At 44.7% G+C, this 26,992-nt stretch overlaps 1 protein-coding gene and 1 pseudogene across 3 annotated transcripts in view; both read right to left on the bottom strand.

Moving 5' to 3' along the window:
- LOC147891504 (uncharacterized) overlaps window positions 1–26,992 on the bottom strand; it is an 82,918-nt gene that overhangs the window by 3,450 nt on the left and 52,476 nt on the right. The gene's annotated exons all lie outside the window — the stretch shown is intronic.
- LOC147891505 (uncharacterized) lies at window positions 37–13,115 on the bottom strand (annotated as a pseudogene).

The raw sequence follows: 26,992 nt of genomic DNA, 5'->3' as shown, positions 1-26,992 counted from the left end.
CACAAGGGTACTAATTTGAGTGCAGGACCGAAGTCCTTATCTCAATCGACCATGCCAGCTGTAGCATGGCTCTTGGTGCCCCATGATTGGAGATGAATTGCTGCACCTCCTTGCCATGACAAATCGCCACTCCATCCACGCTAGGGATGAAAGGTCCTTCAGCAACAAGTTCAAACAATGGGCAGCGCACAGGGTCTAGAAGATATGCTTGAACTCTTGCTCCACAAGATGACCAGCTAGTTTGCAATTCGAGGGATTATCAGTAACCTGAACTACATGTTCAGGCCCCACCTCCAATATAGTGTCTTTCAATGCTGCTACAATGTATTCTCCAGTCTTTGCCTCTCCACTGGAATTTATGGATTTCTTGAATACAGATCCTCGTGCACTGCAAACCACAATGTTGAGAAGAGGCTTCTTTGCAGTGTCTATCCAGCCATCAGAAACAATCGAGCATCCATAGTACGTCCAAGTAGATTCAATCATGGATAGGCTCCTTGACACTCTTGCTCTCTCCTTCTCCAAAAGAGATGTACGAAGCTTCTCATAGTTTGGAGGTTTATATCCCCTTCCAAATGAAGTGACTGCACTTACCATGTTTGTGAAATATGGAGACCGTGCAAGAGAAAATGGTAATCCATTGGCATAGAAACAACGAGCCACATCGTCATCAACCTCATGTAACAGCCTTTCTTCTAAATCCAAAATGGTTCTGCAAGAATCAACAACAAGATGCTGAAGTGATGAGAGGTTGGAGGCAAACTTCGGATAGAGTTGGGAAGGATGCTGCAGCCAAAACTTTGATGAAGGATCAATTGTCAATGTATCTTGGCCAGGTGGGTGCATTTGGTGAGTTGTCCGCTTCTTCAGATAAAGAGTGTATGTCTCCCGTTGCTTGGTGGGAAAAATATGGTTCAGATACCCCTCAATTGCAAAGTTGGCGATCAAGCTCCTCTCACAACTATCGAGTTCCTCTGCACCAGAGCGGAATTGGTCCACCTATGGATTCATCCATTCAATGAAACGCAATCAGCTTGCTCATAAAATGGCTGAGGATCTTGTGTATGTGCACAGCAACCTTACGCTTCTTTCTAGAAGTGATCCATCATATTAGTCCAGCCCTTCTCAGAAGTGGGATGTTCAAGAGGGGGAAGAGGATGATGGTGCACTTTCCATGTAATCTTTCAACTTGTAATGTCTATGTGCAATGAGCACGTTTTATTTATATGCTGAAATTAATGACATCTAGCTTTGTGTATGTGCATGTGTTGGCTGTAAATTACTTGTCATGTACTTGCTGTAGCAATTAAAATTTTACTTAATGGATGGAACAAGTCATCTATTGCTATGTTATGACCTTTTTCCTTTTCCTTTATATGGACACTAGAATCTGGTTCCATGACCCCTTTTCCTTTTTCTTCTCTAGAGAGTACCAATCAAGGAGTGGATGGCTTTTCATAACTCTTCTTGCCCTTCATTAGCATGTAGTTATTGTGGCATTAAGTGTTGTAAGGCATCCTCTAGATTTCTATTTCTAGCATTTAATGAACTGGGTTCATATGCCGTGGAATTTTTGGCCGAACACCTGATGCTGCGGGGTTCACATGGGATGTATCATCCTTTACCTCCATTTCTTATTGGTCATTTCTTTCCTATCCACCTACGTTTGACTTTGACTTGTGCTGGTTTGTTTAATTTGGCTTTTTTTTTAAAAACTCAACTGAAACTCAAAACTGATCTGATTTTCCCTATTCTACTTCAAACTGTCAAAACTGAAATAAACCCATTCACAACAACTACAAACCAATGCCTTTTCCCATGTACTAGGAAAGATTTGCAATCCAAAATAACTGCAAAAGCCTAAAACTGTAACTAAGAACCAGATGAAATTCAAGTTCTGGTCGAAACTAAATTCATAAGGAATAAAAAGCCCCCTGGTCCAACTGTTGGAAGGCTGAAAGGAAAGCAAAGAGTGGACACAAAATCAGAATACTTGCTTTACTTGCTTGTAGAATGAAGAAAAGAGAGGTCCTTAAGTAGGCACCTCATACAAGGTCACTGACATCACTGATGACCTCAAAGCTCCACAATCATCTCCTCAATCTGCTCCTAGATTCACTCAATCATCCTATGTGGCTTTTCCACCACCTAACTGTGCTTGTGGGCACCTAACTGTGCCTCTAGCACTCACACATAGAAACATAAGGTGTGCCTGAGGCATACACCTTGAGATATCCCAACAAACCCCCCCTCAAGGAAATGCCTCAGGCTATGTCAAGGATACATCTAGTCTCATAGTTTCTCATGCCATCTCATGGTGGTCAAGGATTAATCTATGGCTAGGTTCTCATGCTAGCAAGGGTTCCCTTGGGTGTAAGGTAAACAAAAGGGATACAAAAAGACCTTCCAATGGTTATCTCCCCTGCATGTACATGCACACAATGTCTGCAGGAGGTACCATGGAACAAAACATACACATGGCCTACATCATAAGGTGACCAGAGGTGTTTACAAAACACACAAAACACAATAGTTTATTTTCATTCATTTTGGAGGACTATCCAGGCTGAGTACCTTGACATAAAAAGAGAGATCTGGAGCATACATAGAGATGATTTTAAATGCATAATCTTCAAAGGATGCCTCAGCTTGTGGAGGCTCATCAACTGAAAGTAGATTTGCATTTTCTATCTTTGAAGTTGCTTCCTTTTTGGCAACCATTGTTTTGGCAATCTTCAACAAGGAAGTCAGATTGGCATTTTCATCCTTTGTAGCATAACAAGACATTGCTTTATGTTTTGGCTTTTCACATATTTTGCATAAGCAAGCCATGAGAGGGTCTAACCCAGGTATTGGGCAGTGTCTTCTCTCTTACAGGGCTTAGAATAACAACTGAAATGCTTCAAAATATAAGCATTTAATGTAGCAAAGTCTTGTGACCAAATTTCAATCAATGATGCTTCTTCTTACATACTTCACAGAGGTGGCTTAAAATGAGAACTTTCCAATCAAAACCAGGTCTAGTAATTCAAAACAAAACTGAAGCCACACTTGTACTGAAGTTATTGAAAGCTTCAAAAAACCAGAAATGCTAGAGTAGCATTTTATGTAGCATCATCTTCAAAAACTTGTCCAAAACTGTCAAAACTGAAAAGCTGAACTTGGAGGGCTTGTAGCTCACTCTTCAAAGCAAGGAAAAGAGGGCTTTCTGGAGCAAAAGAAAGCTCATATACCAGAGAAGGTCCAGCACAGAGGTTGGACGAAATGGTGCGCACTTTTGCCCGGAAGAGTTGCTACAGGCTGAAACTGAGTTTTGACGATTTCTCCCTCGTTACTAAACCAAATGACCTGAAAAATGGCTCAAAATCTTCGTCTTGAGGTCGCCCATCTACTCCTAAGAGGGCTCAGGCAATGGCGGAGCAGGCAGGGAGTATTGAGCAACAGAAGAAATTCGCTGTTTGGAGAATGGCAGCCACCACAGACGTTTTTTCTTCAATTGCTTGCAGGTGGAAGTTCGCCCATACTAGAGGAGTTTCCCGCTCAGAGGGTTTGGGCAATGGTCGTTTGTAGGCGGAGAACCAAGCTCTCTAAGATTTTGGGAAGGAGGAGGAAGATGGGGAAGAAGAAGATGAAGAAGAAGATGATGATGTGGCAGAAATGGGCTCAAGGGGGATCAAATGGCTCTGATACCATGTTGGAAGGCTGAAAGGAAAGCAAAGAGTGGACACAAAATCAGAATACTTGCTTTACTTGCTTGTAGAATGAAGAAAAGAGAGGTCCTTAAGTAGGCACCTCATACAAGGTCACTGACATCACTGATGACCTCAAAGCTCCACAATCATCTCCTCAATCTGCTCCTAGATTCACTCAATCATCCTATGTGGCTTTTCCACCACCTAACTGTGCTTGTGGGCACCTAACTGTGCCTCTAGCACTCACACATAGAAACATAAGGTGTGCCTGAGGCATACACCTTGAGATATCCCAACACCAACTTGTCCTTCGCAGCCTCTGTGACCTTTGCTCTTTCCTTACCCTGCTCCTATGATGATGAAGCGTCAATCAAGAGAAAGCCACAGATTCTTTCCCAAAGGCTTTTCAACCTTCACAATCAATTTCGCCTGGCAAAACACCTATTGTCCGAATTTAAAACAGACGCTTATCAATGTTGATGGCTTCAATTCTACCGACAAAGCAGCCATCTCTTTGCCGCTTGAGGAACCCATGATTGCCTCTACAGCCACATGCCTCGGTCACCTTAATGTCATTGATTCAAGATGTTGTCTCTAGATCATTCCCTTGCACACTTCGATCCATAGCACTATTAGAAATCAATGCTCCACTCTCATGTAACCACGCGAATACCAGCTAGCTTTACTTTGTAAGCCCCCTTTATGAGGAGAGCATGGATGGCGGGTAGGTCTAAGTTTAGATACTGGATGGAGGCCGAGTGTGGCTTGATGGTCAGAGGTACAAGCATTGGCTGGGGTCCACAAGGTTTGAGAATGGGAGCCCCCAACACAATCATATGGCTTCCTTAATAGGGGGCAATGGTCTAGCCGGCCAGCAACTGGCCTCCCAACAGGGCTATATAATTATAGCCTGTGTAGCCCATCAGATTTTCACTTTCTATAAATTGCCTAGCACACAGCCCCACCATCTACTATTTCTTGCCATCGAAGCACACGACTGGGAAGCATTTGCCATCTATTGTACCGATTTGTGGTGATATAGTTTTTTTTCTTTCATGTAGACAAGAATTTCCGTAGATAAGAATTGTTGGAAATTCTTTCCTGTTTGCGAGTAGATTTGGAGAGATGACTCAACCTACATCAGCAAGAGTGCGACCCCCACCGTTTGGCTTTGAAGGAAAGCTAGACGTGATGAACTAAACTCTCTAGAAGTTCAAGATGAAGGCTATTTTGAGTTCTTATGAGCTATGGGAGACGGCAACTGGAGTGGATGTAATGCAAATTCCAATGATGCAACAAGGACAATCGTGCCAATGACTCCTAAGATCTTGGCATGGAGGAGAAGGGATGTAGATACATTGTGTTCCATTGTTACCTGTGTCAACGATTCTGTTATGACTCTAATTCAACATGTCCCTACAGCTGCATACAGGTATGGATAGTCCTCAAGAACCAGTATGAGACCATGAATTAGACAAGGACCCAGAATCTGGAGAATCAGCTTGTATCAAAGAAACTATCTGAGTCTAAAGCAACGGAGCATTTTATCATAGGGGTGAAGAACCTATGAGATCAGATTTCTGCAATCGATATGTGAAGATCTTGCATGAAGGTGCATCAATGTTCTTTCCCCCAAGTACAATAGTCTCGTCATCACGGCATTGAATACACAAGTCACGACACCTCCGCTCGCCTTTGTGCAGTTCAACACCATGCTTCTTTAGGAGGAGATGCATCAAAAGGCTAGGCAAGGAGATGATTTACCTTCCTCTGCAGGCTCAAAGAAAGGAAAAGTAAAGGCTTCAATAGCCCCTCTTCTTGGAAACATAAGAGAAAGAGAAATACTCCTACTGCTTTAAAAAAAAAACTGCCCCAAACTAGCGTAAGCACTGATTAATTTTACACTGCTCAACCTGTCACATTAGGTGAGAAAATGCTAGAAGCTAGTGCATGACGTGAATTCCACACTACGAGGAATTATTTCAGCCAGTAGAGCTCGTTCAATTTTTACTGGATCACCTCCAATTGATCTTAGATTATCAACATGCCCTACGAGAATGAATGCTTTGCACATCCACAAGTTTCCATAGTCAGTAGGTTTTTACACTCTTTAGTTAGTTCCTGACATCTTCATACTAGGCCTTGGTTGTGAGCCTTGGTGTGCTAGGCAATAATGATAATTAAGAGGTCAGAATGAGATTAGTTGCAGTTATCCTATAAGGCAAACGTAATCTCTAAAACCACCTAACTTTTGATTGTTCTCTTAGATTTTGCAAGATTACCTTGGTTTCATCCTAGGTTAAATCCCACTCATCTAGCATGAGTTATGGCCTCACTAAGCTTACGATAAAATCTTCATTGCACGCCTATTGTTCCAATAAGTGTGTGCATCGGTAGAAGGGAGATGGGCAAAATTTTAAGAAAAAAGATGCCTCTTGCTATTATTTATTTAATCCTATTAAAGTTAGAATATTTGATTATTTCAAAAAGTAAAACCAAAAGGGTCCATTTAGCTTTCCACTGCTTTCTTTAGCTTTTCATCGTTTCACCTTTTCAACTTTTCTACTTTTATATTCTTGTCCTGACCCAATTTCTCCTCATTCACTTACACATTAGAGAATTGTGATTCAATTATACACCCTCCTGCCTCTTCTCCTCACCTCCTATCCGCATCTAGCCACCTCCTACAACTTCCAAGTGTCGTCTTCCGAATTATTCTCCTCCTACCTGCCACTTGCGACTACTTCCCAAGAGCTGTATGAGCACTTGTGCCATTGATTCTCTGAACCCATAGCCTACTTCTTAATCTAAATGTCAATTTCTTACTGCTATCCCTCCTACTACATTGTATTGCAATCCATTTTCTAGCCACGTAGAAGCCTTCTAGACACGATTTGTTGAACCCACATGTGATTCTAAGCTCTTGCCTACCTATTCTGCGAGACATGGGAGAAGGATTGAGAGCATAGTGACAGGTGTGAAGAAAAACGAGATCTGAAGTTGCAAGAATGAATGCATACCCTCACACCAAAACTAAAACCCTAATTAGCCCAAGGGAAAAAAATTCCTAATTGGGGATAAAATTGCCCCTTGAGTGAGGTATTCACACTAACCCACTACTAACATCGTACAAATCCCCCCCTGTATTGATAGTGTGATCATGTACAAGGTGATAGATCAATCACTAAATGGAAATAAGCCTAAAGCTTTTCCGAAAGCTTCAAACTTTTCTCCGGATAAAGCTTTGTTGAAAAGATATGCAACATTCTAATGTGTAAGATAGTAGATCGAGCTGATCCCTCATGCATGCAATCTCTAACACGATGATAATGTATCCCAGTGTGTTTTGTGCAGGCATGAACACGATTCCATGCCACTAAAAATTAGCACTCTAATTGTCAGTGAGACTAGGAGTAGATGGCTGCAAACTACCATGAAGATCTTCCATCAATCACCTGGGTCATAGACATTCTATTATAGTTGTGAAAGCTACCCTGTACTCAGCTTCACAAGATAAAGTAGTCACAGTGGATTGTTTCTTGCTCAACCAAGAAAAGCATGAATTGTGAATAAAGACACAACGGCCACTAGCACAATGTTTGTATCATAATTGCCAACCCAATCTGAATCACTGAAAGTATGCAACTCATAGTCAACCTGCCTACATAGAACAAACCCAGAGACTAAGGACCCTACAGATATCTAAAAACATGCTTTACAACATTCCAATGTTGTGTCTGTAGGTGTGCACGCATTCATTCACTGGAGTGAAGAGCTTGGGATGCCTTTCTTTTTTAATACAATGGCAGAGATACTAGGATAGTTGATGCCCTTTACACTTTGCCACATTAGCTCCTGTTCTCTTGGTCAAACAAGAGGTTGCAAATGTCCATGCTTGCATGGATAGACAGATTTTATGTTTAAGATTGGGCATTGGACAAAGGTGGTTCAACATGCATTGCACCAAGGATTTCTACCTCGGATCATTTGCAGGTGGTTATGGTAATTTCTAAGACTCACTTGAGATGCCAGTCTGCCACCAGTATTAGGATTTCAGATGTATGCAGAGGAGTGTTGGAATGGTCACCTCCCCATCTGTAAGCCCCCATATGAGGAGAGCATGGGGGGGGTGAACCTAGGAAAAGAAAGAGGGAGGGGGCTGCCACATGGGCTGTACCTCACACAAAGAAAGGAGAGTACCTGGCAGAAGAAAGCTTGTCTCGAGGGCAGGTCTGGCAGAGAATGGCTAGGCGACTGTCAAGGACAGAGCAGAGCAGATCTGCGCAGCATCTCCATCAAGGAACGAAGGCGCGATGACGTCAGCCACTGTACGGATCTGTACGGGCTGCTGCAGGGCAGTGTACAGAAGGAGTACAGGCAGGACATGGCGCCGACATAGGGCTGCAGCATGACGCAACATGGCAGAGGTGTATGGGCAGGTATACAGCCTGCAGGAGCGTCTCCAGCAGCAACTAAGGGCAGCCTAGCAGCAGCCCAAAAGGGCTTGGCTAGAGCCCTTATATAGGGCTGGTTGGACCAGCCAACCAGGTCAGCCAGCAAGCAGACTGGTCGGCCAGTCTGGTCGGCCAGGATGAGGCTGGCTGGTCGGTTTTATGACAGCCCCTTGGGGGCCTATAAAAGGAGAGGCTTCAGGCCTCATTTTATATCCAGCAGAGCAGCTTTGGGAGGAGCAGAAAGGAGCAGCACATCCACCATCATTGAGCCTCTACACAGGAAGTGAAGGAGAGAGGTGTTGCTGCAGACTTAGCTCCAGGAAGAGGCTGAACCTAGACTGTCTTCTAGGGCAGAAGGTTGCTGAGATCATCATCACTTGGAGCAGCCCTCAGGACAGCAGACAGGAGCAGCAAGGGCGAGCCTTATGCCTACATTCAGGAAGACAAGGTGACCTAGGAGAAGCTGCAGACTGAGCTAGAGTGGCAGCCCACCTAGGCTGGCTTTCGGAAAGCAAGGTGGCTGGGATCTAGACAGAGAGTCTACATATGCTCAAGGTGGAGCACGCGGGCTCAGAGATCTAGAAGTGTCAGGCTTGTAGTAGAAGGACCTTTTGGTATTGTCTCCTGTCCTAGTTTCTGGACGGACGGAAATATAAAGTGTGGCTTCTATATTTGTCTCTAATATTGTCTATTTACTGGCTTGCACATTTATGCACATAAATTAATAAGCTTGTGATTCCACACCCCACACGCACACTATGTGAGAGCTCCTCGCCAATACTATCAGTCTTCCACTGTGCGTACCCTCTGTTGGGTCATTTCTAACACGGACCTCACGGAGGATGTGTTGCAGATTTGGGCCTGTCATTTCTAGGATGGAGTAGAATCACCTTCACTTAGGGCAGCAGCCCTTTCTCGTATTAGTGATTTCTATCATGCTGTCACGAGTACTAGAAGAGCTTAGATTCTAAAACTAGAGATTGGCCTCAGATGACAGCTACCAGCCTTGCAAAGGGAAGAGCAAAACAGGGCCATGCATGCTTGGATTCACGAGCGCTTTGTTGAAACAAGGGCTCATCAGCAAGTTTTACTAGATCAGAGAGTAGAGTATGCATGTCATGCTAGAGAGTCGTTTTGTATTCAGATGGGGTCAAGAGTCAATAAGCACTCTTTCGCTACACATGGCGCCAAGGCATGGTAAAGAAAGTGTTTATGAGCTTATTGACTCAGACGGGCTTGTAGTAGAAGGACCTTTTGCTATTGTATCCTGTCACGCTTGTAGTAGAAGGAACTTTTGGTATTGTATCCTGTCCTAGTTTCTGGACGGATGAAAATATAAAGTGTTGCTTCTATATTTGTCTCTTAGCATTGTCTATTTACTGGCTTGCACATTTATGCACATAAGTTAAGAAGTTTGTGATTCCACACCCCACACGCACACTGTGTGAGAGCTCCTAGCCAATACTATTAGTCTTCCACTGTGCGTACCCTCTGTTGGGTCATTTCTAACAAGGAGGACCTCACGGAGGATGTGTTGCAGATTTGCGTGTGTCATTTCTAGGATGGAGTAGAATCACCTTCACTTAGGGCAGCAGCACCTTCACTTAGGGCAGCAGCCATTTCTGGTATTAGTGATTTCTATCATACTGTCACCACTACTAGAAGAGTTTAGATTATCAAACTGAAGATTGGCCTCAGACAACAGCTACCAGCCTTGCAAAGAGGAGCAAAAAAGGCTCATGGATGCTTGGATTCACGAGCGCTTTGTTGAAACAAGGGCTCATTAGCAAGTTTTACTAGATCAGAGAGCAGAGTATGCATGTCATGCTAGAGAGTCATTTTGTATACAGATGGGGTCAAGAGTCAATAAGCACTCCTTCGCTACACATCGCGCCGAGGCATGGTAGAGAAGGTGTTTCTTAGCTTATTGACTCAGACGGGCTTGTAGTAGAAGGATCTTTTGGTATTGTATCCTGTCATAGTTTCTAGACGGACGGAAATATAAAGTGTTGCTTCTATACTTGTCTCTGAGCATTGTCTATTTACTGGCTTGCACATTTATGCGCATAAGTTAAGAAGTTTGTGATTCCACACCCCACACGCACACTGTGTGAGAGCTCCTAGCCAATACTATCAGTCTTCCGCTGTGCGTACCCTCTATTGGGTCATTTCTAACAAGCAGGACCTCACGGAGGATGTGTTGCAGATTTGGGTGTGTCATTTCTAGGATGGAGTAGAATCACCTTCACTTAGGGCAGCAGCCCTTTCGAGTCTTAGTGATTTCTATCATACTGTCACGAGTACTAGAAGAGTGTAGATTCTCAAACTGGAGATTGGCCTCAAACAACAGCTACCAGCCTTGCAAAGGGAAGAGCAAAAAAGTCCCATGGATGCTTGGGTTCACGAGCGGTTTGTTGAAAAAAGGGCTCATCAACAAGTTTTACTAGATCAGAGAGCAGAGTATACATGTCATGCTAGAGAGTCATTTTCTATACAGATGCGGTCAAGAGTGAATAAGCACTCTTTCGCTACGCATGGCATCGAGGCATGGTAGAGAAGGTGTTTCTAAGCTTATAGTAGAAGGACCTTTTGGTATTGTATCTAGACAAGCTTGTAGTAGAAGGACCTTTTAGTATTGTATCCTATGAGGCTTGTAGTAGAAGGACCTTTTGGTATTGTATCCTGTCCTATTTTCTAGACGGACGGAAATATAAAGTGTTGCTTCTATATTTGTCTCTAAGCATTGTCTATTTACTAGCTTGCACATTTATGCACATAAGTTAAGAAGTTTGTGATTCCACACCCCACACGCACACTGTGTGAGAGCTCCTGGCCAATACTATCAGTCTTCCGCTGAGCATACCCTCCGTTGGGTCATTTCTAACAAGGAGGATCTCATGGAGAATGTGTTGCAGATTTGGGAGTGTCGTTTCTAGGATGGAGTAGAATCACCTTCACTTAGGGCAGCAGCCCTTTCTGGTATTAGTGATTTCTATCATACTGTCACGAGTACTAGAAGAGTTTAGATTCTCAAACTAGAGATTGGCCTCAGACAACAGCTACCAACATTGCAAAGGGAAGAGCAAGAAAGGCCCATGGATGCTTGGATTCACGAGCGCTTTGTTGAAACAAGAGCTCATCATCAAGTTTTACTAGATCAAAGAGTAGAGTATGCATGTCATGCTAGAGAGTCATTTTGTATTCAGATGGAGTCAATAGTCAATAAGCACTCTTTCGCTACACATGGCGCCAAGGCATGGTAGACAAGGTGTTTCTTAGCTTATTAACTCAGACGGGCTTGTAGTAGAAGGACCTTTTGCTATTGTATCCTGTCACGCTTGTAGTAGAAGGACCTTTTGGTATTGTATCCTGTCCTAGTTTCTGGACGAAGTGAAATATAAAGTGTTGCTTCTATATTTGTCTCTTAGCATTGTCTATTTACTGGCTTGCACATTTATGCACATAAGTTAAGAAGTTTGTGATTCCACACCCCACTCGCACATTGTGTGAGAGCTCTTGGACAATACTATCAATCTTCCGCTGTGTGTAGTAACCCTCTGTTGGGTCATTTCTAACAAGGAGGACCTCACGGAGGATGTGTTGCAGATTTGGGTGTGTCATTTCTAGGATGGAGTAGAATCACCTTCACTTAGGGCAGCAGCCCTTTCTCGTATTAGTGATTTCTGTCATAATGTCACTAGTACTATAAGAGTTTAGATTCTCAAACTGGATATTAGTCTCAAACAATAGCTACCAGCCTTGCAAAGGGAAGAGCAAAAAAGACCCATGGATGCTTGGATTCACGAGCGCTTTGTTGAAACAAGGGCTCATCAACAAGTTTTACTAGATCAGAGAGCAGAGTATGCATGTCTTGCTAGAAAGTCATTTTGTATACAGATGGGGTCAAGAGTCAATAAGCACTCTTTCGCTACACATGGCGCCGGGGCATGGTAGAGAAGGTGTTTCTTAGCTTATTGACTCAGACGGGCTTGTAGTAGAAGGACCTTTTGCTATTGTATCCTGTCAGGCTTGTCGTAGGACCTTTTGATATTGTATCCTGTCCTAGTTTCTGGACAGACGGAAATATAAAGTGTTGCTTCTATATTTGTCTCTGAGCATTGTCTATTTACTGGCTTGCACATTTATGCACATAAGTTAAGAAGTTTGTGATTCCACACCCCCCACACGCACACTGTGTGAGAGCTCCTGGCCAATACTATCAGTCTTCCACTATGAGTACCCTCTGTTGGGTCACTTCTAGGATGGAGTAGAATCACCTTCACTTAGGGCAGCAGCCCTTTCTGGTATTAGTGATTTCTATCATACTGTCACAAGTACTAGAAGAGTTTAGATTCTCAAACTGGAGATTGGCCTCAGACCACAGCTACCATCCTTGCAAAGGGAAGAGGAAAAAAGGCCCATGGATGCTTGGATTCACGAGCGCTTTGTTGAAACAAGGGCTCATCAGCAAGTTTTACTAGATCAGAGAGTAGAGTATGCATGTCATGCTAGAGAGTCATTTTGTATTCATATGGGGTCAAGAGTCAATAAGCACTCTTTCGCTACACACGGCGCTGAGGCATGCTAGAGAAGGTGTTTCTTAGCTTATTGACTCAGACGGACTCTTCAGTTAGATCCAAATGCCGTCTTACACATAGCTACCCGATTTTTATGCATTCCTCTTCTCAAAAGATCCTGACACAGCTACAGAAATGCTCCACAATTTGCTCTTCAAACGGATGGATAATGAGCCTTGAAAGTCTGCCTTTTATAGGCCCCAAGGGCCCCCAAATTAGTAGACTGAAGTCAACCGACCCAAGCTCTGTCAAACCCGACCTGGTCTACTGCATTTGCAAACCCACCTGGCCACGTGGCAGCCTGCCACTGGCCCAGGCTCCTTCTCTTGCTTGATCCCAAGCTGCTGACGACCTGTTGCAAGCCAACAAAAACCTGCACCAGACTGCACCATACTGGTCTTGCATGACACATGGCTTTCCGTACCAGTGCTGTCCTCCAAGAAAGCTCCAACCAGCCAGGTAAGCTTCTAGATGTGCTGCCACATGGCAGCCATGTGCTGCCCATGTGGCAGCCTTGCTTTTACTGTTAGTCCTATCCATGTGGCTGGCTCAAACAGTTCCCACATGTCAACCAACCTAGCCTGGTCCACCTCTCCCTTGTACTCCTCATTCGGGGGCTAATAGATGGGGAGGGAACCATCTATAGTCCAACAGCCCCTCACACCGACACATCGTAGGCCAATCCCAACCCATCAATGTAGATACACCATGAGCTTAAATGAAGAAGCCCTTTTGAGCAACTCAAAGCAGTTGTCATCCTTTGGTCTTTCAACCAGTGGCTCCTACTCGAGATCCAGTCCTTCACAATAGACCATCCTCATACGTAGGTCTAACCAAAATAGAACTCCAAAATAACTGGACCATGAGCTCCCAACAAGCTCTCAAGCAGTTTCTCCTCTGGCTTCAGCACACTCTGTCCTCCTGTAGGTGCCCCTATCTTCACCACTGAGGCTTCGACAAGTCCACCTTCCACTACTTGCTCTTGAGCTTCAGAGAGCACGAAGACTTTCCCCTCTTACTTCCAAAGGCAATCTCTCAATGCAAAGCACAGAATCTGCCCAAAGCAAGAAGTTATTAAGCTTCGAATGACTAAACAAGGAATGCACATACCAGAGGATCCACATACTTGACTGCTTCACCTAGCAAATCATGCACCTCATGGAGGCACACCTGGCTTCATTGTGTAATCCTGTAATTGTAGGCTCACGGAAGCAAAGGATGCACAAAAGTGGAGCAAGAAGTGGAAGCCATCACATCAACTAGTAGAATGAAAATGAAAGTACAAAGTACTATAAAAGAGAACCCTAGGACCTAGTGTCCTAGTGGTACCACTAGTACTAGGTGTCATAAGACACTAAAAGTACTAGGTGACCTAAGTGCCAATAACTAAAGCTACATGGCACATACCAAGGCCCAGAGGGCATCAATACGATCGGGAGAAGATGGCCTCGAAAACCCCCTTCATGGTATGGGCTGAAGTATTCTAGAAACGTCTCAAAATACCTGGTATTTTCTGGTCATGGTGGCACATATTCATCCAAAAGGATATAGCCACCTATGAATGTACAAGGTATGCCACATCATGTAACAAAGGGAACCAAGTGTAAAGCCTGTTGAAAGACTTCGAACTTGGGACGAGGAAGTGCCTTTGTAAACATATCTGCTATGTTGTCCTCTGTGGGAAGGTAGGACAACTCTATGTCTCCTGCTGACAACCGCTCTCAAACATAATGATAGTGAACTTCAATGTGCTTGGTACGCGCATGAAACACCGGATTACGCAATGGCCAAAGCACTCTAGCTATCAGTGTAGACCATAGTGGAGGATGTCTGGTGAATACCAAGATCTCTAAGTAACTATCGAAGCCAGACACACTCAATTGTAGCGGTAAAGGCTGCCCTATACTCAGCCTCACAGCTGGATGTGGCAATTGTTGGTTGCTTCTTGCTGAGCCAAGAGATACATGAACTGCCAAGCAAAAAACAGTTGCCGGTATGTGACACTCTAGTGTCTGAACAACCTGCCCAGTCACTATCCGTGTAAGCATTCATGGTAAGTGAACCCTGATCACCATAGAAGAGGGCTAAATCCTGAGTGCCTCTGAGATATATAAAGACTCTTCACTACCTGCCAATGCTATGAACTGGGCATGTGCATGACCCTGCTGAGCTGGGATATTGCATACTGTAAGTCAGGTCTGGTGTGGCATAAGTAAATGACACATCCAACAGCCTGCTGGTAAAGAGTGATATCACATGGTGGGCTCCCATCATGAGCTGAAAATTTGAAGCCAAGGTCCACTGGAGTAGAGATTGGCTTGCAATCCTCAAACTGAAAACGATCAAGGAGCTGTCCAATATACTTGGACTGTGACATCATGATACCCCCCTCAACATGAGCAAACTGAATGCCCAAATAATAGTGCAGCTGTCCCATGTCTGACATTTCAAAAGCTTGCTGCAAATCAGCCTTGAAAGCTGCAATATGCTAAGTATCAGGGCCCGTGATCAGCATGTCATCCACATATAAAATCAGCACTAAAAAATCAGATCCACTCCCACGGACATAAAGAGTGGGCTCTGTGGGGCTATTCTGAAAACCAAGGGACAGTGTGCATGAATTTTAGCATACCATGCCCTGGGTGCCTGCTTCAAACCATAAAGGGCTTTTCTCAGCCGGCATACCTTGTTTTCAAAGCCAACAACCTCAAAGCCAGGAGGTTGTGTCACATAAACTTCTTCCTGCAGATCCTCATGAAGAAAGGCAGTCTTGATGTCAAGCTGGTGCACTTGCCAATGGTGATGGGCTGCAATGGCAATGGCAATGACACATCTAATAGTAGTAATCTTGGACGTGGGAGCGAAGGTCTCCTCAAAGTCAATGCCTTGTTGTTGAGCATACCCTTCTTTTTTTTTGCCGAAAAAAAGTAGTTCTATATTATGTCTCAAGAGACTGATAATCACATAAAGCTCCAATTACAACTGGTTCCACCAGTACGTCTGAGAAACCAAAATAGAAAAAGGGAGAGCAAATGAAGATCATACATTAGTTATAGACTGAGGGTCTATTGGTTTTGCTTTGAAGTCTTTGATCAATGCCTTGCTATCTCGGTAGACAGCCCATTTGCCTTCCTTTCTAGCCGCCTTCACCTTTGCAAGCTCTGAAGCTTTACTCTTCAGTTGAGTTTTTGTAAGTTCTTCTGCAATCCACACTGGAAGTCCTTTCAACTTGTTAGATTGTCTAAGGATCTGTATTATTTCCTCTCTTGTTCCAAAAGTGAGAATTGCATGAGCTCCTTCCTGTCCAATGTCAAATTCTACCTCTCCCCAATCAATTCCTGGAAAGATTTGCTCAGTTTTCGAAGGTCTCACTCCCACTGTCTTCTGCTACATTCCAATTGTGTGGTAGTCCTCCAATACTTAGTTTCTTTGAGTTGAGCTGCCTTTCAGCTTGCTCCTTTACTTCCTTTTGGACCTGTGTACCTAAAGAGCTCTTTATCTCTCCTTTGAAATTCTCTTGAATCTCTCCCATAAGCTTCTTGTGCAACTCTTCCATCGGAGTAGAGACTATCTCCTCATCTAAAACTACATTAGGGATAGGATTGTTGAGTTTGAGCTCAACAATTTTCACTCTATTTCTAGCTTCTAGAACCTGTCTTTTAGCTCACTATTCTCCTTCTTGAAAAGGCGAACCTGCTGTTGAAGGAGTATGACTTCATTCTACCTAGTATTGGGCAAAGATGATGCTACTGTTGCAGCATAGGAAGGCTGCTTTTTTGCTTTTTTGTCACTCATTGAGAAAATGACGGATTGCCAAGACCTCCCGTATGTGCGACGCTGATATCGCGCAAACGAAACATAATCTGACTTTCACCCAAAAGGAAAAACTGTAGCTTAGTTTAGGAACAAATTTTCTTTTTACTTCAAAGTAATCCGAGAAAACCTCGAAAAGTTATGCTTGATTACTTGTCTGTGAAAAAACCAGTCTAGAGCAGCAGCCTGGCAGAGCTTCACCTGAAGGTGAGAAATGAGTAGGGGGGAGCTCCTAAAGTTCTTCCTAAGTAAGATCAGCTTGATGTCGACTCCAAGCTAGAATCTAACCCCCTAGTCTGGGCCATGGAGTTCAGCCCAGCTAGGAGTGAGCACGAAGGAAGAAGATGAGGGAGAAGAGAAGAGATGGGAGATTTTCTTTCATCTAAGGTCCACGAGAAATCTTTCATCTAAGCCCAGCTAGCGGTGAAGGTTGCCCTCTACTCAGGCTCACAGCTGGGTGTGGCAACTGTTGGTTGCTTCTTGCTGAGCCAAGAGATACATGAACTACCAAGCAAAAAACAGTTGCCGGTATGTGACACTCTGGTGTTGGAACAACCTGCCCAGTCACTATCTGTGTAAGCATGCATGGTAAGTGAACCCTAATTACCATAGAAGAGGGCTAAATCGTGAGTGCCTCTGAGATATCTGAAGACTCTCTTCACTGCCTGCCAATGCTGTGAACTGGGCATGTGCATGAACTTGCTGAGCTAGGATACTGCATACTGTAAGTCAGGTCTGGTGTGGCATAAGTAAATGAGACATCCAACAGCCTGCTGGTAAAGAGTGATATCACATGGTGGGCTCCCATCATCAGTTGAAAATTTGAAGCCAAGGTCCACTGGAGTAGAGATTGGCTTGCAATCCTCAAACTGAAAACGATCAAGGAGTTGTCCAATATACTTGGACTATGACATCATGATACCCCCCTCAACATGAGCAAACTGAATGCCCAAATAATAGTGCAGCTGTCCCATGTCTGACATTTCAAAAGCTTGCTGCAAATCAGCCTTGACAGCTGCAATATGCTGAGTATCAGGGCCCGTGATCAGCATGTCATCCGCATATAAAATCAGCACTAAAAAATCAGATCCACCCCCACGGACATAATGAGTGGGCTCTGTGGGGCTATTCTGAAAACCAAGGGACAGTAAGTGTGCATGAATTTTAGCATACCATGCCCGGGGTGCCTGCTTCAAACGATAAAGGGCTTTTCTCAACCGGCATTCCTTGTTTTCAAAGCCAACAACCTCAAAGCCAGGAGGTTGTGTCACATAAACTTCTTCCTGCAAATCCCCATGAAGAAAGGCAGTCTTGATGTCAAGCTGGTGCACTTGTCAATGGTGATGGGCTGCAATGGCAATGACACATCTAATAGTAGTAATCCTGGACGTGGGAGCGAAGGTCTCCTCAAAGTCAATGCCCTATTGTTGGGAATACCCTTTTTTTTTTTGCCGAAAGAAAGTAGTTTTATATTATGTCTCAAGAGACTGATAATCACATAAAGTTCCAATTACAACTGGTTCCACCAATATTTCTGAGAAACCAAAATAGAAAAAGCAAGAGCAAATGAAGATCATACATCAGTTATAGACTGAGGATCTTTGATCAATGCCTTGCCATCTCGGTAGACAGCCCATTTGCCTTCCTTTCTAGCCGCCTTCACCTTTGCAAGCTCTGAAGCTTTACTCTTCAATTGAGTTTTTGTAAGTTCTTCTGCAATCCACACTGGAAGTCCTTTCAACTTGTTAGATTGTCTAAGGATCTGTATTCTTTCCTCTCTTGTTCCAAAAGTGAGAATTGCGTGAGCTCCTTCCTGTCCAATGTCAAATTCTACATCTCCCCAATCAATTCCTGGAAAGATTTGCTGAGTTTTCCGAAGGTCTCACTCCCACTCTCTTTTGCTACATTCCAATTGTCTGGTAGTCCTCCAATCCTTAGTTTCTTTGAGTTGAGCTCCCTTTCAGCTTGCTCCTTTACTTCCTTTTGGACCTGTGTACCTAAAGAGCTCTTTATCTCTCCTTTGAAATTCTCTTGAATTCTCCCATAAGCTCCTTGTGCAACTCTTCCATCTGAGTAGAGACTATCTCCTCATCTAAAACTACATTAGGGATAGGATTGCTGAGGTTGAGCTCAATAGTTTTCACTCTATCTTCTAGCTTCTAGAACCTGTCTTTTAGCTCACTATTCTCCTTCTTGAGAAGCAGAACTTGCTGTTGAAGGAGTATGACTTCATTCTGCCTAGTATTGGGCAAAGATGACACTACTGTTGCAGCATAGGAAGGCTGCTTTTCTGTCACTCATTGAAAAAATGACAGACTGCCAAGACCCCCCCTATTTGCGATACTGATATCGCGCAAATGAAACAATTCTATCCCTAATGTAGTTTTAGATGAAGAGCTAGTCTCTTCTCAGATGGAAGAGTTGCACAAGAAGCTTATGGGAGAGATTCAAGAGAATTTCAAAGGAGAGATGCAGAGCTCTTTAGGTACACAGATCCAAAAGGAAGTAAAGGAGCAAGCTGAAAGGTAGCTCAACTCAAAGAAACTAAGGATTGGAGGACTACCAGACAATCCCTAGTTTCGTTGAGTTGAGCCAAGGACTCCAAACTGTTGAGTTTGAGCTTAACAGTTTTTACTCTATCTTCTAACTTCTGGAACCTGTCTTTTAGCTCACTATTCTCCTTCTTAAGAAGGAGAACCTGCTGTTGAAGAAGGAGTATGCCTTCATTATGCCTAGTATTGGGCAAAGATGATGCTACTCTTGCAGCATAGGAAGGCTGCTTTTCTGCGTTTCTGTTACTCATTGAAAAAATGAGAGACTGCCAGGACCCCCCCTATTTGCGACGCTGATATCGCGCAAACGAAACAATTCTATCCCTAATGTAGTTTTAGATGAAGAGCTAGTCTCTCGTCAGATGGAAGAGTTGCACAAGAAGCTTATGGGAGAGATTCAAGAGAATTTCAAAGGAGAGATACAGAGCTCTTTAGGTACACAAGTCCAAAAGGAAGTAAAGGAGCAAGCTAAAAGGCAGCTCAACTCAAAGAAACTAAGGATTGGAGGACTACCAGACAATCCTTAGTTTCGTTGAGTTGATCCAAGGTCTCCTAAAAGTCAATGCCTTGTTGTTGGACATACCCTTTTGCAACAAGACGGCCATCAGATTTCCTTTTTCATTTGTAAGACCCACCGGGTACCAATGGCATGCTAAAAGCCCCAAAATAAGCTGTAATTTGCAAATGTGATCAAATGGCCTGCAATTTCTTGCCAAATTCACTGCAAATCTGAAAGTATTGTGCAATCTGCCTGCAATAGACCCAAAAGCCCCAATTTGTAGAGCAAAACTTAGCCAAAAATGGGGCAAATTCAGGAAAGCCCCAAATTGTCTGCAAATCTGCAATCTATCTGCAAAATCGTAGCCTGAATGCAAAAGCCCCAAATGTCACCAAAAAATTGCAGATCTGCTGCAATATCTGCTCTGGACGATACGGAATGTACAAAATGGTACGGCCGGTACGAAACTATACGAACGCCGAAATACAGAAATGTACATAAATCGAAAACTGTACGAAAATCAAAACTGTATAAAAAATCCGTACAACTATACGAACAGTACGGAAATCCATACAATTGTACGGGCAGGTTCTGATGCGCTGTACGGACAGCCGTACGGAATCGTACAGACAGGGGGGATTTTGCGAATTGACGTGCCATACGGAAATTGTACGGGTAGCAGGTCGCGGGGTCGCGTCAGAGCTGTGCGGGACGTCCGGTAGCTGAGCTTGACGATGGAGCTGAAGTGCGGGAGCTGGAGCTGGAAGCAAGAAGCTCAGAGTAGGGAGCAAGTCCGGCAAGAAAGTGCTCTGATACCACTGTAGGCTCACGGAAGCAAAAGGATGCACAAAAGTGGAGCAAGAAGTGATAGCCGTCACATCAACTAGTAGAATGAAAATGAAAGTACAAAGTACTATAAAAGAGAACCCTAGGACCTAGTGTCCTAGTGGTACCACTAGTACTAGGTGTCATAAGATACTAAAAGTACTAGGTGACCTAAGTGCCAATAACTAAAGCTACATGGCACATACCAAGGCCCAGAGGGCATCAATACGACCGAGAGAAGATGGCCTATAGTAATTCCCCCTCCAATATCACAGCTCTCGTCTGACCCTAAATCCATTGGTCCTTCCAAAGACTCCTCCCTCATGTCAGTGATACCAGCCAAGCACCCAAAGCAATCCAAGCACTCATTGCTCTCCTTCACCTTCACAAAGGTTTCTAATTCCTCTCCCAACCGCATGCCTTACCTTGGTAACAAATGGAGATATCACCTAGAAAAGCTCTTCTCAGACTACCACGTGTGCTGATGTAGACTTTGTCTCCTTTGAATCCTAATCGGAGTCCTTTTGATCTGCATTTTTCTATCCGCTATCATTTGCAAAATGTCTAGCCAATCGCATTGATGTTTTCTTTTCTTCTTATGCTCATCATCAAAAGTGTCCCCATCCTTCTCATATTTGACATCCTTCTTCTTGTGGTTGGGTTTGCCATCACCAGGCTAGCCCTTGCCTTTGTCCTTATCCTTGGCATAAAAGGCCTTTTCATTAGACCCGTCATACTTTATTTCCCGAGCTTCCTCCTGCAGAAGCAAAGGCACGGGTTCCTTGAAAGTTACCCGCACTGCTGACCGTTGCCCTACTATCATTGTTGTAACAAAGCTCTTGTAGCTCCTAAGATGCATGCCGAGAAAAAGCCTAGCCATCCTCACCCAATCCATTGCCTGACCAACTGCTGAGAATTTGTCCCGCACCACCTTCATCTCGGCAATGTGGTCATGTACTACATCCCCCTCCTCTCCCATAGTCATGCCATACAGCTCCGTCTCAGGTCTAGAATCTTCACATCGTTATTCACCTCATATATACCCTTCAGCAAGCGGCAGAGGAACTATCTTGCCAATTGAATGTGCGGAAGCACCAAATCCACAATAGTGTCAATAATGATGGCTAGGGCCTCCGCATCACGTGTCACTCAATCCTTCACTGCTATAGGATCTATCATTACCATAATTGCTGCCGCAATCGCAATGGCCAAAGTTGTGGTTGCCTTTGGCATTCGCTCCACTCTCATCGCAATCTCCCAAGTTGATCTCACCGCCAAATGGCTCCATAGCTTCATCTTCCATAGAGGGTAATTTGACCCATCCAACTTGCTTGTTTTTCCAAAATTTAGAATCGGATATCTTGCAGCCATGATAATGAGCTGAAAGAGATAGAAGTTTCGTACACCTGTCTGAATTTGAGTCACCCTCCTTCTCACTATTAGAAATGAACCAAATCAATGGTATCCCGCAGACGGAAGACTAAACGGAGCGTCCCAGCAATGCATGCAGCAGCGTTTAGCTACAGAATCTAAAGTTCTTTACTTGTGTGTACTCAACAAACATATGTGTGTGCAAGCCAGTAAGTAGACAATGCTCCAAGAGAGATATATTATCAAGAAAATATATATTTCCGTCAACAACTACAGGACGCAATACAAAAGAGTAGAGTCCCACCAAACCGTGGTCCTCTGTCCTTATCAAAAGTTGTCCACTATCTCCTTGGCATTTCTAGATCCCTAAGCCCGCATGCTCCTCGTCGAGCATCTATAGACTTAGTCACCGTGCTTGATCCCCTGCCCTAACTGTCAGCCTAGGTGTGCAACCCTACCAAGCTATGTCTGCAGCTCTTCAGCCTCCAATTGACCTTCTGGATGTAGTGCCCAATGGTGCTGATCTGCTGTTCCAATCTGCTAGATGACTTGCTGCTCTGGTGGATGTGGATGTGGAATGAGGCTTCTTTTGGGCCCATGTGGACTGACCTATACTAGGGCTTCTTTCAGGACCAATCCATTCTCCAAATAGGAGCCTACTATTCCGCCTCTGTTCCAGACCTAGGATCCTCTGCAAACACCTCCATACAGTCTGCTAGAGACCTCCGTCCTATTGCTGATGTCAGTGCCATGTCATCACAGTGTTTCCAGGCTGCGCAGATCTACTTCAATAAATCGCTGGCACACGTGGCAATTCCATGCTAGATCTGCACTCCAAGAGAGCTTCCATCTGCCAGGTATTCTTCTCAACTTGCTGCCCATGTGGCAGCTCCATGTACTCTTGTTTTGCTGTGAGCATGCTGCCCACATGGCAGCCAAACTACTGCCCATGTGGCAGCCACATCACTCCTTGGTTCAACACCCCCCCCCCCATGCTCTCCTCATGTGGGGCTTACAAATGATTTCCAACACCCCTCTCACTGACACATGTTGGCCCGATCCCAACCCGTCAGTGAAGATGTAGCTCCCATGTCATAGCTCTCTAGAACATTGCGGTATCGATGTCGCTTCTTATCTTTTCATCTAGCGGCTCCTGCTCCACCAAGTTCGGTCATATCCAAGCAAACCACCCACATGTACATCCAAGGTAGCATCAAATGGCACCACCACCTTCAATCATGTACCCGCCTTCCAACTCGAGCACTCCACGCACCAACATTCCTCCAACTGTCCCCCTCATGATGGGTGAACAACCTGTAGTCTTCCAAGCACCATGCTATCAGGGTCTGTTACCCATTCTACATCTGGCAAGGTCTGCAACCAAATAACATTTTTGAGAAATCAAATCCCAAGCATAAACCCAGATTGATGTCTCCCTCTAAGTCACAACATTGAATCCATAGGTCTTGCCGAAGAATCCTTGTCTGTAAGCATCTAAATGGTTCCAAGCACTCGATGCTGTCCTTCATCTTCACAATGGTTTCCGACTCCTCATATGACCATCTCTCAATGTCAAACATCCTCACCGTAACACTTGGGTCTGCATACTTTTCCTCGGCAACGCCAAGAGACGTCCCCAAGAAAAGCTCCTCTGTGACAACCGCATTACCTGCATTCTTTGACTCCTCTAACTCTGAGCTGGACCCCTTCTTCTGATCAGCCTTCTTCTTTCAGCAATCCTTTGCAAAATGTCTTGCAGAATCACAATAGAAGCATGTTTTCTCTTCTCCCTCTTCTTCTTGTTTTCTTCATCTGAAGAGTCCACTCCATCATCAAACTTGTCTTTCTTGGGCTTGCCTTTGCCATGCTTACCCCAGTGTCACAAGAAACGTTTCTAGAAAACATGTTTCTAGATTTTGGCAGGCGTTTCACCTAGAAACACGTAAAAATACTTTATTTTATGTACAACATATGTACTTCATAGATAATACAGTTGCTAGGCTCTAGCAAGGGATGATAGAGTGGAGGGCTTAGCAAGAGAGTAGATGGCTTACGCAGCAAGCTAGAGTAGAGGCTGAAGCATGGAGTTGAGGCTAGAATAGAGGGCTTAGGCTCAGTAGAGTAGAGGGCTTGGCAAGGGAGTAGACTAGAGGGCTTAGGCTGGGTAGAGTAGAATGTTTTACAAGCAGCAGCGCAAGCAAGGGAGAGGCGAATAGATTTGGCGTAGAAAAAGAACCGTGCACGCCATTTTGTACCCAAGTCGTTTCGCCCTAAATGCCACGTTTCGCACGTTTCTATGCGTGAAACGTTTCTACACGTTCCGGATGCCTAAAACGTGTTTTCTGCTGACATTGGCTTACTTGTGTCCTAAGCCATAACAGCTTTCTGGTCAGTTCCTCGTATTTCTTCTCTCGAGCTTCTTGCTGCAAAAGCAATAGTACTAGCTCCTCAAATGTCACTCGTGCCACCCTCTGCCCTGCAATCATCGTAGTCACGTAACTACTGTAGCTCATCGGAATCATGCCAAGCAATAGCCTAGCCATCCTTGTCAAACTCGTCCCTTGACCAACTGCCGCCAGCTGATCCCGCACCACCTTCATCTTAGTGATGTGATCATGTACTAAATCCCCCCATCCATGCTCATCCTATAGAACTGTCTCAAGGTCCAAAATCTTTGCTTCATTGTTGAGCTCGTACATGTTCCTCAAAGTGGTCTAAACCTTGAAGGAAGTGTCCGCCATCTGTATGTGAGGAAGCGCCGCATCTGCCGTGGTGCCCACAATGATAGCCAAGACCTCCGCATCACGAATCTGTCACAATCACTGCCGCTGCAATTGTTGTGGCTAGAGTCACCCTAGGCTGAGGCATTAACTCTATCACAGGCATCTACAAGCCCGTGGCCATGGTAGCTCATGCCAATGCAGAAAGCCATGTCAAACTGCCATGCAGGCATCTGTACAGCCATGCAAGCAGCCTTGTGCAGTCAGGAATCAGCACACAGTCAACAAACAATCAACACCACGTCATCGCAGGTCCCCAAAAAATCCACAGCATCACTTTGTGTCTTGATTGCATCATCTTGCAGTTTGCAGTTAGTATTGAGCAGGACAAAGAGTGAGGATAGTCTTATCTCCCGCTACAAACTCTCTGCCCGTTGCAATCTCTCAAGACTCCCTCAACACTAAGTGGCTCTGGACCATCATCTTCCACAATGGGTCATTGCTCCCATCCAAATGGCCTGTGTCCCCAAAAGTTAGGAATTGCATATCTCTGGGTCATAACAATGAACTAAGAAGAGATAGAGTAAGAGTGTTGTACACGTGTCTGAACTTGAGCTTCCCTCTTTCTTGCAAGTGTACAATCCTTTAGACATTGAAGTAGATTCCACCGAGCTCTGAATCAAGGTCGTCCTTCTGCAAGGCCCTTGCCTTCAGGCTCCACCTTCTAGAACCCTGAGCCCTGGCTGACCCAAACAGTCTGCCCCATCGACTGGCCCGGTCTGTGACTGTTTGGGCTCTCTTTTTAAGGGTTAGCAGGCCCTGCCTGGCCACGTGGCAGGCTGCCACTGGACCAGGCAATCCTGCCGTAAACCCGACCTGTACTAGGGCTTCTTTCAGGCCCAATCCCTTCTCCAAACAGGCACCTGCTATTCCACCTCTGTTCCAGGCTCCTGGATCCTCTGCAAACACCTCCGTACAGTCTGCTGGAGACCTCCGTACTGTTGCTGACGTCAGTGCCATGTCATGGCAGTGTTTCCAGGCTGCTTTCCCTGAGCAGATCTGCTCCAGCCAATCATTGGCAGAGACATGGCAATTCCGTGCCAAATATGCCCTCCAGGAGAGCTTCCATCTACCAGGTTTTATTCTGAGCTTGCTGCCACATGGCAGCCCCATGTACTCTTGTTTTGCTGTGACCATGCTGTCCACATGGCAGCCAAAGTACTGCCCATGCGGCAGCCACATCACTCCTTGGCTGAACTATGCTCTCCTCTTACGGGGGCTTATAGATGGGGAGGTGACCACAGCATTTCCAACACTCGCAAAGGCTGATTCCCACAAGCTTGAATCAAGGTCATCCTTTCCCAAGGTCCTTGCCTTCGAGCTCTCACTACTTGTGAACTTCCTTCACGGCTCTAATACCATGTTAGAGAATACAACAGAGGGTATGCACAGCGGACGCTAACCTCAAAGAAGAGTTTGGGAGCCCAAGAACTCACACAGTGGTATATTCAAAATTCAAATCTCAAACAGCTTGCCTTGATGTGTACTATGCATAGATGTGCAGTAAAAAAATGGACCGTGCACAATAGAGAGATGTAGAAAAAGCAAAATATATTTCCGTCTAATGTGGGCACAATACAAAAGCTATGTTGAGTGTGTCACCCTCTATCAGCACAGTGAAGACCAGATGTGGACACCTAAACACACAAAAGGGTGTCTCCTACCTCCGTGGCAGTTCCAACAAACTTGCCCTGCGGTGCTCTCCTAGAGCTTGAGTTGGCCTCATAAGTGTGCACCACAATCACACATTCCGACTGATCCACCTAGACAGCCTCTCATATGGTAGTGGTTGCTATGGAACCTGGACCTCCCTGCTGCTCTGAATGCATCCCAAACTGAGGCACAAGCTTCCTTGATCCTGTCTTCCTTGTTGCTCTTGAGGACAGCCAATGGTGAAGACTCTTGAGCTCCTTGATCCCTCTCCCTATTTCCTGCCTTTTCTTTGTATGCTTGCCGCCCACATGACAGCCAATGCGCTGTCCATGGGGCAGCCTTGCTTTTACTGTTAGTCTGGCCCATGTGGCAGGCTCAAACAATGCCCACATGTCAACCAACATACCCTGGTCCACCTCCCCCTTGCACTCCGCTCCACAAATGGGAAGGTGACCATCTATACTCCAACAGGAAGCCTGGGCTGCAGCCTGCATGTTTATGGGTCTATCTTAATTTCTGTTCCTTGGAAGAGATTTTCAGCTGAAGCCCACAAATTGGCTAGTGAACCAAAATTTTCAAACATACAGCAGGATGCACATACAGTTTTGCAGGATAGTCCGAAGGACTCTCAAAAAGGAGCTTATGATGGAGCATTTGCTGATTTCAAAGATTTTCAGATGACATCAGCAGAGATTTTTCTCTCTATTGTGAGCTTCATATGTATGCAGCCTTTGTATTACTTTCCGCACAAAGTTTTGCTGCTTGCAATGGACTTT

Source organism: Dipteris shenzhenensis, chromosome 17, assembly GCF_047967505.1.
Source record: "Dipteris shenzhenensis isolate YYH24624 ecotype China chromosome 17, Dip_SZ_1.0, whole genome shotgun sequence".
Classification (NCBI taxonomy): domain Eukaryota; kingdom Viridiplantae; phylum Streptophyta; class Polypodiopsida; order Gleicheniales; family Dipteridaceae; genus Dipteris; species Dipteris shenzhenensis.
The sequence above is the reverse complement of the archived record's forward strand: the minus strand, read 5'-3'. Positions and strand labels throughout refer to the sequence as shown.